The sequence below is a fragment of the Tuber melanosporum genome (genome assembly GCF_000151645.1).
Source record: "Tuber melanosporum whole genome shotgun sequence assembly, scaffold_18, strain Mel28".
Classification (NCBI taxonomy): domain Eukaryota; kingdom Fungi; phylum Ascomycota; class Pezizomycetes; order Pezizales; family Tuberaceae; genus Tuber; species Tuber melanosporum.
Window position 1 is genome coordinate 832478 of NW_003298841.1, and position 14007 is coordinate 846484.

A 14007-nucleotide genomic window follows, 5' to 3' on the forward strand; every position below is an offset into this window, starting at 1 on the left:
ACCGCTATTTTGGAGGAGTGGGAAAGTCTTACAGTGGAGGAGATACTAGGCTATGTTTATTGTATGCCAGAGCATATAGAAGCTGTGATAAATGCTTTAGGAGGACATACACGGTAGTGAATGTACATAGATAGAAAGTCATCAAAATACCCTCCAATTCACAAAGTGTATACCGATTAATCCCATTCACAATCCCTGTCATATCCTGGCCATCCCTCCAGTCTTATGCTCCCGGTTTTCAGATACTTATTGCCGGATACGAGTAATGACATGCTCTGTCTCTGCGATTTTCCTGTAGATTGAAATGAAATTAGCGCCTCCAAAATAGAAATAGACCTAAAATCAATACCAATGACCTCACATCACCATAGCTGAAATGGCATCTCAGCTTGGTGGAAACCGCTCAAAAATATCAGGGTCCCCTACCCCCTGGTGGTCTCTCTCAAAGCCCCTAGTTCACTGAATTTTATAGTGGAATTAGAGCAGTTATCCTCCATCTAAGCCTACCAGAAGGTTCAGCACTAGTAGAAAAGCTACATGATCAGGATTAAGAAGACTTCTTAAATGATAACCTCCTAGCGGCAACACTCCAAATCGAGATTCAGGATGGTGGTGGGTCTTCAGGACCACATCACATCCCTTAACGGAAAAATCGAAGAACTGGCGAGCACAGTCAAAACACTCTCAAATAATGCCAGGGACCTGTCCACCAATGTTGCGGTGAATATGACCAAGACACATGCTTAGGCCCAAACTCAACAACAGCAACAGCCCCACATATACGCTAGTGCAGCTGCCACACTACCACAAACCCACAACCCAAAGACCTTGGCTAAAGGGAAAAAGTGCTTAGGGACAGTGGGGCCAACTCCTCCACAAAAACCACAATAAAAATGCACAAAGGATGTACACTCTGAGGAACTGCCAGAACCCGAGAGTACAAAGGAGTTTAACTCCACTAAGATAACCCAACCCAAGATGCTAAATACAGCCCAAAGGAGGATCTATGCTACCTACAAAGACCCTGCCCTACTGGCTGACTTGGCTAAACTTGAGGCTAAGATAAGTGTGGCTATTGCCAAGGAACTTCAGAAATGCAGTTACATGGCCCCTACTAACCTTCAAATTTAAATCAATTCAAACTCTGGAACAGTGACGCTTACAACACTCCCAATGGTGGATTCTAAAGCAGATGAAAGCTACCTCACCCTGATGTCAACTGCACTATCGAGTACAATACTGGAGGAGTATAGGAATTATGACGAATTCAGAAGCGCCCCCACAGAATGCCAGTTAGTGATCTATGGGGTTAATCTGAAAGCAATGACCAATAACGAAGATACTATGTCCTCAATTGTTAAGGAAGATATCTTCATCGGAAACAATGTCAATACGTCCATGGCAAGGTTTTTGCAAAAAGACCTGGATATCAGGGCCGATAAGAAGTTTACCTCTATCGTTGTCACTATTCCCGCCAAAGATGCAGAACACCTCACGCCATAAGTCCTACTCCATGGAAGATGGAAAACAGCTGCTGTTATGTGGCGAAAGAACCCATCCAAATAGTATAGGAAGTGCTACAAATATGGACACCCAGAGGAAGGCTATAAGGACAGCAAACCTACTTGCCCCATCTGTGCTGGTGAACACAGACTCCAGGACTACAAATGTACCTCCCCAACCTGCCCAAAGAAGAGAGACTAGAAGATCATTACTAGCAGTGGTCCAAGAACCCCTGCCAAATGCACTGCATGCTGTGAAGACCACCTCGCATATGTTGCTTATTGCCCGAAAAAAATACAGGATAAAGCAGATACGAAGGCACACTATAAACTCCGCAGAGGATCCCGCTCTGCTGAGGAGATGGAAACAGAATATTAACAATGGTTGAGTTATTGAGTAACCATTACGATACTCATTTGTATGAATTTTCAATAGTACAGCATAATCCCAGGGGAAGCAATATAGGGTTTTTAACTTTATTTTCACTCATTAGAAATAGAAATATTTCCTTTATGTGCTTGCAAGATCCGCCTTTGTTTCAGGGACAACCCCTTCGGGCCCCTAGTTTTCAATGTTTTTCAGCAAATGTTCTGAGTAGTAAAGTAAGAGTTGCGACTTATATTAACCTAGCACTTTTGAAGGATTTTACTTAGATGTGTTTTTCTCCTGTTGCAGATGATTTTCATATGTTAGTGTCTAGAATTAATAGGAGAAGTATGATAGGAGGATTTGAAATTTTTTCTTTGTTTAATATTTACAACAGGAATATTGAGGATGCTCATACTATATCAACACAAGACCTGTTTAGAACAATACAACATCCTACTCTAATCATCAGAGACTTGAACGTACATAATCTTTACTTGAATCCTGAGAGAAATATGGCCCACAGTGAAAGGAGATGAGGGAAATACTACTTCCAAGTGGCTGGTCTACATGGATACTCGATACTGTTAGGCGGAGACAACCTGATAGACTTCCAGGTTGTTTAGGCCAATCGAGATTCATTTTTGTAGACAGAGATTGTCTAGGAAGGCTCGGACTTTACTCATTTCGTTTATGACTACAAGGAGAGAAGTAAAATAGGTAAAGTAGGGTAGAATCTTAAAAACAATATTATATTGTTAAGGTCTCTTCTCTGTTGCTTGATGATGTCTAAAGCTTGAGAGGCACTTCGATATTTATATTCCACGTCTGAGTGTTCGTGGACTACATCTATTTATCATACAACTATGTACTTCTTCAATCGTAATTCGCGACGTCGAGTTTTCTTCCAAGGTGCGAACACCTGTGGACCCTGAAAACCATCACACCCTTTTCGGTAATTACGATATTTCTTCTTAGGAAGCGTGCTGTTCCCAATAGTAATATCCCGATTAGCAGAGTCTTTAGACTTAAGGCCTAGTTCTTAAGTCAAACTGAGTTGGCTCCAATTGTCTTCACCATTGATAAAATAATCAGTTTTATCCACGGCTATATCTGCAAAGGTAGTCATCATTACAACCATCGTAGGTCATCTGACTCCGATTCTTTGTAACTCCATACCCAACTGATAGATTTTCTTTGGATGACTTCCTATTAACTTGCAAGAAGCCACTCCACTAGGCTGGTAATTAATTCCTCGGTCGGTAACCCTTGGTTACTCTCTGGGTAGTAGGTTTCAGTAACTATTGTAGTATTGAGAATCACCCCATGATTACAATGTGTTCCGAAACCTAGTTGCAACACTCCATGAAGTTTGTGCGCTTCTTTGATAGTGTCTTTTTGGAGTTCTAGACTCTTCTGGTAGATGTAAATGTATTGGTCTCTAGTAGAGATCCTTTACCATTTGATACCATCTCTTTGTGCGAAACCGTCCTGTTACTTACGGCCAATACCCATGGTGTTATGTCTTTGAAGCCTAGTAACCCTCTGAGTAGTTAACGGAATTACTCCGTTCCACTTCTCAGGCCTAGCCGGGGGTCCCCTCACATATAACCTGCGAATAGGATCCAGTCGGATGGACAGTGACGACATATATGGTGTTGTTCTAATACCTTCAATTCTGTGGTAATATAGTCACAGGACGCAACTGAGATTAATATATATGATGACGCGCGGGCCCTGTAAGGGAGCTGGAGGGGGCTGTTGGAGATCAGAGATTCCGATTCCGAGTGAGTCTACCCTACTTAGGGTGGTTCCTAGGTATCGGGTTCTGGTATTCCTAACAGATACTCAATCAACTAGGTGTATGTACAACGACACCAGATATTCGCACACAGAGACCATTGGTAATTGACTATACACTTGTTAATAGTCAAGCTGCAAATTTTGTTAAAAGCTGGAGGACAAACATTCGTCATATGGGATCTGATCATATCGCTATCATCATCCAAATATCTGCTAAGATATTCAAGAATGCGAAGCCGGCACCAGCGTAGGAAAAAGTCATCTGGCAAACAGATGGCAAACCCAACAAAGTAATTGAAAAAGACCTTGAAGATTTGGTAAGTGACGACATGGTCAGAAGGATTGGAGTAAAATTCAAATGGACTGGACCTGGAGACAATACGGAGGCTGTAGGTAACTTCGAATACAACTTGCAGATCTTAGTCCACACTATACAAAAACATGCACCCATGAAGAGACCATGCCAATGGTCGAAACTATGGTGGAACGAAGACCTAACCCAGCTTAGAAAAAGCAGCAGTGCTTGGGAAAGGAGAGCACAACCTGATTACCAGGTAAGGGAGAAAGCAGTTAGGGTGATGAGAGGGAGTTTTCGGCAGTGTAGCCCAGACAGAAAGGAGATGGTGAGATGGAAGAAGAATTTCCAAAATGCAGTCAAAAAGGCGAAAGCAGAGCATTGGAGAAACTTCCTCGAAAATGGAAAGAAGAAGGATGTCTGGATGGTACACCAATTCACAAATAAAAATCTCAGGACACAGGTTCCAAGGAGAAACAATTACAGGGATGCAGCATCACTTAATGAGGCGATAATGCTCCATTTCTGCATACCAAATCCGGAACCTGTGAGGTTACAGGATCCGTCCTTTGTCAAATTGTGCGAAGATGAGGAGGTGGACACTTTCTTGATAACCAAAATGCTTCTAAAATGCAGCAACACATCAGCTCCCAGACCTGACTAAGTACCACATGGGATGTAGAAGAGGATTCACACCTTGAACCCAGCCATAATCCCAACTTTGGTTACCGATCTGCTATACTGGTCTATACATCTACCATGCCTGAAAGACTTGTTAGGCATCTTACTACCAAAACCTGTAAAGAATGACCATGATGAGTTTGCAAGTTACCGAGTCATTGCACTCATGCTGTCACGAATATGGCTTGGCGAGGAAAAGGTTTTCATGTGACACATAGTTATGAGTCACAGGTATGTTATTATTTCACACATATGACTCATTCGAATCATATGATTTGTTATGTGTGGGATTTGTGATGCTTTTGCACATTGCTCAAATATGAGTCATGGGACGTGCGCCTGACGAGTATGCCTTGTGAGTGTGCCTTGCGGGTATGCCTTGCGCATATGATTTATGTTTTACATATGACCTTATTATGAGGTCATGGGTTTCACCCATATGACTCAGTCGAGTCATATGATTTGTTTATTGTATTATGATTGGTTTATGAGTTTTTGCACATGATCTTGCTATGAGGTCATGGGTTTTAAGCATGTGACCATCTTGGTCACATGACTAGTTTATTATGATTTGGTTTCACACATGTGACCACTTTAGATCACATGACTACAAGCAGGAAGAACACTATATAAGGAGGCCGATGCGGCTGAGGGAGATAGGTTCTTTACACTTTGTTCTAAGTACTTTTCCTCCTTTTTTCACCCCGTGTCAGACGTGGAGATTGGGTGTCAGTCCAATCAGAGCCCTTGATTTCTATCTCACAATAGGCTTCAAGTCTTTAACTTCGATCACCTTTTGGGGGCATCGTAGTTAACCCCTCCCCTACGATTGCTGGAAGTTCTTTCTTCCTTCTACCCATCTTTACGTTCGTTCATTTATGTCACCTCCTTATGGTCGCAATGGCTAAGCAAGCCTCCATCCCTTCCGCCACGTCCGCTCTATGTTCGTCGGTGGTTTTGTCTCGTGCCGTCGAGATGAACTTCACCCTGGAGGCCGAAGTCTCTCACCTTCGGCATCACGTCTCTGTCCTTTCTCGGCGATTTCGTCGCGCTGAGAAAGAGATATCTACCTTGTCGGCTGCCTTGGCCTCTGAACGTGATACTGTTCGCGGTTTGATCACAATTTTGGCGGCTGAAGCTCCTACGGTTATCCCCTCTTTGCCTGTCCCCTTCGTCGCTTCGGTTACTACAGTGGTCTTGGTTAGGGGGGGGTGAGCTCGACCCTGAGAATTCTCAGGATCAAGCGGAGGTGCTCCCTCGGGAGATTGTTGCACCGGTGGTTATCCCTGCCCTCTCTGCAGCTACGGTTATGGATGGTGGTGTGGGTGGTCCGGTTCCTGATTCGTCAGGATTGGAGGACGCGCTTGCTCCTAGTGTGGGTAGGGTGGATCCTAGTGTGGTGACACCAGTTGTGGTGGTATCACCCCCTTCCGGGGAGGTGGGTGCCTGAATCCCCTGTGGCTGAGGCTGTGGGTAGTCGGGGAAACGCCTCCAGTAGCGTCCCTCCTTTAATGGGGGGGGGGAATGTGGGGGGGCCGCCGGCCCCGGTTGGCAAAACTGGGCCCCAGGGGTGGGAAGAGGAAGAGAAACAAGAAGTGCTGGGTCAAGCAAGACCAGACCTCACCTGTGCCACTTGTTCCCGACTCGGAACAGTCATTGCCTTCGCCTGATCGCCACCTGCAGAGCGAGCTGAGGAGTTAGAGGAGGAGTTGAATACCTGAGCATGTTTGGTCAAGTGCCAGCGGCTTGGGGACTATATCGTCCTGGCTGCTTCCATCGAGGTTTTTGGGCTGCGTTGCCAGTGTGGTGCCCCCTTGATTCTCTACGACGGTTCGTACCTCCTTGGCTAGGGAGCCCTCACCCTGTAAGTCGGCTTTCCTTTTGGGTTTACGCGCTTGAGTTTTGGGTGTTTCTTTTGTTTGGGATTGGGGGAGGGTGCCTGGTGGTTGGCGGGAATGTCCCGAGATCATTGAGTGGGGGTATTAGGGTGGGTTTCTACTGTGGAGGGGGTTGTCGCGGGGTCACATTTAGGTGGCAGTAGTGGAATTTTTGTATTTTGTACTGGTAACTTGGCTGGCGGGTAGGCTGGGCTGAGGAGGATTTTCTTTACTGATAATAGTTTTGTACTTAGTGTTCGTGTTAGGGCATGGCGCGGGCATGTTTGAGGTGTGGGGCTGGAGGTTTTGTTAGTTCGTAGTTAGTAGTATCCGGGATGCGACAACCTGGGGGCCTGGCCCTGGGGCTCGTCATATGCCAGTATTGGCGGTACGAGTTTAAATAAAATTAGATTGATTTCTAAGTACTTTTCCTACTTATTACTTTAACAAATATAAAACTCCTTACAATCTTTAACTTTATTGCAATGTTATGATTACACCAAGGAAAGTTCGTCACGAAGAAGAGTTAGAGAAAGCTTACAATAGGTGTTCTTGATAGAAGATAGAGGTCTTGTACTATCAGTAACGTAGGCACAGGCCTAGCGCTATCATATGACAAAGAAAGACAAAGAAGGGGAAGAGAAGTATTGTTTTCCATTGCCAAGAACTAACTATCCAAGGAGGGATTGTTACACATGAAGACATTTTCCAAAACAGCTGAAAGAATAATCAATAAGCACCTGATCAACCTCGCCAAAGAATACCACCTGTATTTGATACATCAAACATGTAGTCTACCGCAAAGAGCAACCTTTGACACAGGTATTTCACTCAAGCACTGGGTACAGGAAGCACAGTTCATAGACTGTAAAGTCAGTATGATGATCCTGGAATTCAAAGAAAGTTTTGATAATGTAGACTACCACAAGCTACTAGACCAACTTAGGATAGGCAGAGCATCCCAATACATGTTGTGATGGGTCTTGAATTTTATTTCTTATAATCAGTGTACAGTAGTTTTCCCTGGCTCCAACAGGAAGATGACGGCAATCAACACCGGTATTCCACAAGGATCACCCCTTTCCTCAATTTCATTTATTATATATGTATCACCACTACACTAATGTCACGATTACAAGAGAGAATTTATTACCTCCTACGTTGGCGACATACAAAGAATAGCAGCATCTGAGTCATGGGAGCACAACTCAAGGATGCTTGAAAACTTATTTCAGAAAATCCACTGAATAGCAAGCAACCTAGAGTTTGGACTCTCCACACATAAGACCGAACTGATCCATTGGAGGACACTAAAAGATAGATCAGTTAGAAGAGATGACACGATGATGGTAGGAGAGAGGACCATTAGGCCAGTCCTGAAGAGCATTAAATGGCTTGGCTTTCACCTTGATGAAAATTTTGGCACTTGGATGCACTACACAAAAAGACTTTCACTAGCACAAGTGGCCTTCGATAGGATCAAACAGCTATCTACACCAGGAGGAAGACTAATCCCTTATAGCGTACAGAGAATGGCAAAGGGTATTGTAATCTCCACACTCCTTTACGGCACAGAATTCTTGGAACCCAACATTACGATGTGCACTAAAATGGAAGTTTTCCTGAATCAAGTTAGGCGATAGATAACCAACTGCTTTTATTCCACCAATACGGCAGTATTGTCTGGGGACAAAATTAACTAGCTGTTAATGGCTGGAAAATCTTCAGTGATGACAACTACACTCCTCCACCAACCCACTATCATGAAAACCCAAAAGAAAATTAAAAAATATAAATATATAGTAGAAATTAATATTTAGTATACCATCCATCAGCCTTAATAATTGCTTCCACCCTATCCACTATTGATCCTGTCAAAGTATCAAAAACCTTTGGGTTCAGAAGTTCCCAACAATGAGTGATAGCCTCCTCTGTAATTTTTTTGATCTCATTGACAGGGCCCTTTAGGAGAAACAGCTCAGGATAGTGCTTATGAAGCTTGTCTTTCACCAGAAACTAAACATTTTCAATTGGATTGAGGTCTGGTAAATAGGGAGGAATTTCTATCAGAGAAATTCTATTTCTCCTGAGCCATCTCCTGAAAGGCAAGTGAGTCTTAGCATTGTCAATGATCAAAAATACCTCTTCCTCTCCAACATACTCCATGATATCCTCCCATATCCCTGGAAAGTCATATTGATCATAAACATCAATAATTGACTTTCCAGTCACTCCACCTCCAGCAGAAGTAGGATCAGGAAAAACGGGTAAAAAAAGACCATGAGTTTGACAATAGAAACAACCAGTCATCATCTGACTAATCTTTCTCTCTCCTTTCCTAGCAGTAGGTTCAATACAATCCTTATTCCACTCTTCTTTTGGACATCTAAATACCCATTTTCTTCTCTTTAGTTTGGTGGTAGGGTTCAATGATGGTAAATACCGTCTGGAAGAAGTGCTATGGATGGAATAGGGGGCGAAGCCCCCTCCTCCGTCACATTCCCCTAGAGAGTATCATTTAACTGCAATACAATCTATCGATTACATTAAAGAACACGCAATTCCCATCCATCCATTCCGTATCGGCCCAGTTCGCTAAGTGAGGGTCATGGTTAAAGCAACCTATAACCGGACGACCGTGAACTATCTGAGTTTTCTGACAGTACTTGTCCGTACTGGTGAACTCAGCCTGTGAACCAAACCAACATTTAAATACATCCATACGCGTAAATTCCACATCATCGAAAACCACATACTTGTAAGTCTCGCGATATAAGGAAAGATTAAAGAAACCCAAAAAGAAAATATGAGACCCTAAACTCCACGCCCATTCAGTCTTACCAGTCCTTGTAGGACTGTATAAGATCAAGGCCAAAGGTCGTAAACCAAGGATACCCCTACACGAATCATTGCGATACAATGAAAGGAAACGATTACACCAAACCACCAAATCCGAAGGCAAATCCCAACTCTCAACAGGATAAGGAGATTTATATACATTTTCTACGGTCGGATAATGTTTCTCCGCTACCAGGTAAATGTTATTATAGCTACCGAGATAAAGTCTCGTAGTCACGCTATGGACGTTCTCGTGAAACTTTTTTTTTTTTCCCTCCCTGTCAGCCTTCGATTCCCGAGACATGTATATCCTTCCCTAATGATTCTAATCCAAATGAACGACAACGAGGAATATACAAGGTCTTTCTGTATCGACCGCCTGTTCGGGGGGCTGGTGAGGGGGTTTACTCACTTGATCTTTAGTTTCTACAGTGAAACATCCAAGCAACGCATCTCTTTCCTTAGATTTTCCTGTACTGGGTCCCCCACAATCTTCCCTCTCGAAATCCTGTACAAGCACCCATCCTTCCTTCCGGCAATAATCCCATGCTTTTTCAGGAGTTCGGTAAACCATTTGGAGGTTTGGATGATAAACGCGGCCCCCGAATTCCACGTCGAGACATCGCATGTTTGTGGTTTTGAACCATTTTCCGTCTATTCGACGGACAAGAGCGTGGTAATGAATTCCTCCATCTGCGTGACGTTCCTGTCCAAGTACGAGGTGAAGATCACGTTGTCTGCAAGCGTCGATAATCGGTTCAGGCAGGAGATTGTCACAACGGGGGTACGTGACTAGCAGGTATTTTGTACAGATTCTTCCACGAGGAACAGGTCGGACAATAGTTCCGAGGTCAGGTGTTGCCACCAGCCGGGAACTCGGTTCGGGTTGCGGGGTGGATGACCAATCGATTGGAGTCGAGGTAGTGACGATGGTATCGGGGTCCTGTCCATCATGTTGAGTAGTACTTTCACGGCTTCACCTTCCGCCCTCCATTTCTTCCATTGGGTCGGTGTCGGTATTGGCGATGGTTTGTGTTCGAGGAGAGGTAGTTCACTCATCTCGCTCGGTGTGTCAGGATCGGTCGAAGAGCATACAGAACATTCGCTATTATTCGCAACAACTGGAGGAGGAGTCTCAGGAAGTATCGGGGAAGCATGAAGAGAGAGGCTTTGTGTTTTATCAATGGGAGACATGGTGGTGGTGGTGGTTCGATTGTTGGACTAAATCCTTCTTAACGGCGGAAACGTATCCCATTATATCCTAAGCGAGGTACGTACCACTCCCAATGGTTGTCACGTGCTCCCACTCTGACTATTTAATATTATAGTCGGAGTGGGAGTGGTGGGACTCTACCCCAAGGTTTCCTCTTTTGGTTGTTTGGTTGTTGTGACAGGGGTCTGTGTGCGCGTTTGCATCATAAATATTCACCACTCCCACTTTTCCCTGTTTTTTTCTTCTTCTTTCGCACATACACACATACACACACACCTATGAGTCAACAAGACGAGTCATACCAAACGTCACAGAGTGAATCGGCCCCATCTGTCAGTGAGTCATACTTACATCAACATCATCCGGAGGTCTATCATACGCTCAAGGACATTCCATCAGATTCCGAATCGGAGGAGGAGAGTATGAGGTATTATCGATGTTGTTATTATGGTGTTCATCGTCATCATTACCCTTTTCGCTGTCAGTATTATCATCGCTATTAGAAAAAAAGATGCCGTCCGGGCATTTCCGCCGTAAGGTGCGAGCTGCCATAGCGCACCGCAAGCACGTCAGTTGGCATAGTACCATCCCGAGAGGTCCCCTACCGTCCACAGAGGATCAGAGTCACTATATTATCACAGCCCCCACTGTGGGCGACGATCGCAATTTTGTTCTTCCTACTTGGCAAATCATCTGTGCTGGTCATCATCATTTAGGCAATTCCGGGGCCCCGGTGGATGTTATGACATCAGAGTTCGAGGAGCGCAAGCATCTACATTATCATCCTATTATCAAGGTTCAGAAACCTTCCATCAATTTCCGTCTCACTTGGCATTGTCCGATATACATTGTCCGATATACATGCCTGTGATATGTTTTAGTCAACAGTCATTGACAGCGCCTAGTTGGACATTGTTCCATCGTCTTCTCGTCCCCCCCAACATACTCCGCCCCCCGCTCCCAATTTGGTGGGGGTTGTGCCCATCGGTTATGCTGGCGCTGTCAACGCCCTGAAGCAGGTCGACGGTCCCCTATTGTACGACCAACAGGAATGCAACGGGGAATGGATCGGATTCTCGGCCAAGAACAAACGTCACTATCGCCAGATACTGTACGATACGGATCACAAGCTCTTAAGGTGCTCGCCCGGCATGTCCGTCAAGGAGAAGTCATTCAGTTTCAAGTGCCGACCTAGACGTTACATCGTGTTTGATCAATGCCCCACTCTTGAGCAGAACCTCGCAAAGTCCATGTATCAGGAGGCGCCTGTCTGGTGGGTAGGATTCCATAGTCCTTCTCTCAGTACCACGGATAGGACCACGTTCTCCGCAGTTGAGACCGAGGCCGATGGCAACATTTACGATCAGGATTCTGATGAGGATGACGGTGTGGATGCACCTAAGGGAGCTCTCGCCAAGATTCATAGATTTCATGGTTTCGTTGGTTGGACGGAAATGCCTTTTTAGATAGATGAATAGAATCTCTCCTGAGCCATCTCCTGAAAGGCAAGTGAGTCTTAGCATTGTCAATGATCAAAAATACCTCTTTCTCTCCAACATGCTCCTTGATATCCTCCCATATCCCTGGAAAGTCATATTCATCATAAACATCAATAATTGACTTTCCAGTCACTCCACCTCCAGCAGAAGTAGGATCAGGAAAAACGGGTAAAAAAAGACCATGAGTTTGACCATAGAAACAACCAGTCATCATCTGACTAATCTTTCTCTCTCCTTTCCTAGCAGTAGGTTCAACACAATCCTTATTCCACTTTTCTTTTGGCTATCTAAATACCCATTTTCTTCTCTTTCCTCCTCCCCTCTCCAAAGCTACCTCATCCCCCTACATTGCCTTCCTTCTCCACATCTGCCTTGTCCAATTCCTATGGGCTAATGCCCATTCCAATCTCTTTTAAGCTAGATCTTCATTCAAATGATCCCTCTCTTATGCCATCCACTTTTTAAGAAGCTTTTGTGCAAGTCTTCTCTTCACAGTCTTAGCAGAAACATTTGGAGCCACTCTCTCAGCAATCTCAGAGTAGCTGGTATGGCGATTTTTGAGAGCTTCGTCTACCATAGCATCATCCTGCAACTTGGTAGTTTTAGGATATCTTTCTCTACCTTCATTCTCCTTGCCGTCTTGATCTCTCTTTGCAAATGTGCTTTTAACAGTACTGAGAGGAATGTCAAGGTAGTGGGAAATTTGGTGATTTGTCATCTGAGGCTCATGTAATCCAAGAATTCGTCCCCTTGTAAACTCAGAAAGGTGCTTGGAGGAAATAGGCTGTTTAGCATGACTGCAAAGAATAGGAGACATAGTTTATTGTTAAGTAAATTGGTTTGGTTTTGGTTGGTGTAGAGCAATTTCTTTAGGAAGTGTTGAGGGAGCGGGGTGATGAGGAGGGGAGCGTTGCCATTGCCGTTGAGAGCTAGTTAATTTTGTCCCCCGACAATACTATCGACTGAAGCTTGTCTAATGCCAGTGGACCTATACATAGAACAGATAAGGGATATAGTGACTATACCGCTAGTAACTGCACTCCCTGAAAACAATATCTCCACAGTACTACTGCCTCCGGGCTTTCCCATACTACACCAATATCTCTTTCTATCTAATCGAAGTGCAGCCTTTGCTAGAGCTGCAGGACTAAAACCAAAAACCTGGGATTCTACATCAGTCATGTCTGTACAATGCCTACTCCCGATAGATAAAATGGCGCGCAGAGCCCACCTTCTCTTCAAAGAATGGCTAACTCCTAGAAAACCTAACCAATGGTCTCCACTAGAACCTGACAAGTGCAAGTGTTACAACAATGCAATCAAGGCAGTACAAAAGGCTATACACCATAAATGGACATTGAGGGAGTGCTCAGCATCGTATGGATTTAGACCACTATTCAGGATATGTTGGCACTTCATGATACTACACAAATTTACAGCCGCCCAGCTCTACTAGATAAGGACAAGCAAAAGCTACCTGAAAGCGTACCGAGACTGGAGGGATCCGGATGCCAACCCAATATGTCCCAGATGTGAAGAGGGAGAAGAGAACTTTATACATTCAGAAGGAGTTTTTGATATTTTGCCTATATCAGAGATATGGAGTAGAAAGAAGAAAGAATGGGCACTTATGGGAGAGTTGGTTTTGTTTGTGTCCTTAAATCATGTTAATTTTCCTTTATCTATGGATTTGATTCCATTTATCGGGGGGCTACAAGTTCAGTCATAATTTCTGAAAAGGAAGATGAATGGTTTCGTGAGGGCCTTGATCAGAGGCGGTTATTAACTTTGATTTTTACCTTTTGACAGTATTAGTTTTGGTTTTGATTTATTTCTTTTGTTTATCTTTTTGCTTTGGGTTTTTATCTGCCATGAGATACTTCCTGCATGTAACGGTTATACCCTAGGACTTGTACCTAAAATCATACCACA